The sequence below is a fragment of the Myotis yumanensis genome, unplaced genomic scaffold (assembly GCF_028538775.1).
Source record: "Myotis yumanensis isolate MYYU_CA2020_CCGP unplaced genomic scaffold, mMyoYum1.0.hap1 SCAF_14, whole genome shotgun sequence".
Taxonomy (NCBI): domain Eukaryota; kingdom Metazoa; phylum Chordata; class Mammalia; order Chiroptera; family Vespertilionidae; genus Myotis; species Myotis yumanensis.
The window spans coordinates 15,672,537-15,673,960 of record NW_027223765.1 but is presented as its reverse complement, the minus strand read 5'-3'; the positions used below and the strand labels follow the sequence as shown (position 1 = coordinate 15,673,960).

The window sequence follows — 1,424 nt, the reverse complement described above, 5'->3', positions numbered from 1 at the left end:
GGCACATCCCCAGTGGGGGGTGTGCAGGAGGCAGCTGATCGATGTTTCTCTCTCATCGACATTTCTAACTCTCTATCCCTCTCCCTTCCTCTCTGTAAAAAATCAATAAAATATATTTTTAAAAATGAACTTTATATTGTAACTAGAGGCCTGTTGCACAAAAAGATTCGTACAATAGGCCTGGGTCCCGGGTGCCGGAGGAAAACCAGTGCCGCTCCAGCTGGAGCTGCCTTCACAGCCCTCGCTGCCCCGGCCGGAGCCGCCTTCAGTCTTCACTCTGCCGCTTCATGCCTACGTATGCAAATTAACCGCCATCTTTGTTGGCGGTTAATTTGCATATCTTGCTGATTAGCCAATGGGAGGTGTAGTGAAGGTACGGTCAATTTCAATCTTTGTCTATTATTAGATAGGATGGGGGTTCTATTTCATAGAGAGCTAAGCCAAGAAGCTTAAAACTTACATTCAGTAAAAATTATAGAATTAACTAAATTATTCATGTAAAAAGTCATATCATGCAGAATTGATGGCATCATTAGATTATTATTGGAGGCCGAAGACCAAAGTATATTACATGATACATTAGCTGGTCTCCAAAGATGGTCCCCAATGAACAGCAACCCCAGTCTTTCCTCCCTTGTGCTGTCATCTCAAAGACTGAATCGGGGCTGGGCCTGTGACTCCCTTCAACTGTAGAATGCAGGGGAAATGACACTAGGACAGTTCCAAGCCCTGAGTCTATAAGAAGGCCTAGCAGCCTTGAGCCAAAACACAAGTAAGATGTTCAGCTACTTTGCTGGAGAGACTACGTGGAGGAGAGACCAACTGAAGGAGAGAGAACTAGCTGAGGCCCAGGCTTAGGTATCCTTGCCATGGTACCTGTCAGACTTGCAAGTGAAGAGTCATAAATGCTTGAGCCCCACCCTCAACCTTACAACAGCTATAGAGACCCTAAGTGAGACCAGCGGAAGAACCATCTAACAAAACCTATTTAAATGTAATGGGAGAGAAGATGATGGCTTTTTCTCATGATGGTCTGTTGATGTCACTATGGGGAGTGCCAATATGCCAATGGTTTAGCTGATGCCAGGAGGAGTAGGAAGCTCTTACAGGGGGTGGATGTGTCTTGTGGTTAAAGCTTGGTGAGAAAAATTAGATTATTAAATTTCCAAGGTCCTCTAAGGTGGGTTATCAACCCCTCTTTCATGGCTACCCTCTCCCCAGTCCAGGCTCCCCCATTGCTTTACAACTTCATTCCCTACCACCATTTGCCTACCTGGTTCTTGAGGTTGGTTGGATGTATCCGATAGTCATAGCCACTAGAGGAGAATAGGAAGGAGAAAGCCAACATCCTTTACCGAAAGAAAAAGCAACTCCATGAGACTACAGAAACAGGCTGAAAAGAATGTGGAGAAAAAAACTGACAG

The 1,424-nt window shown here is 45.1% G+C and overlaps 1 non-coding gene across 1 annotated transcript; it reads left to right on the top strand.

Moving 5' to 3' along the window:
• Nucleotides 1-1,004: 1,004 nt before the first annotated feature.
• On the top strand, nt 1,005-1,090 carry LOC138992848 (small nucleolar RNA SNORD35). The gene has a single exon (XR_011468175.1). It is a non-coding gene; the product is annotated as a small nucleolar RNA SNORD35 (small nucleolar RNA).
• Nucleotides 1,091-1,424: the final 334 nt, after the last annotated feature.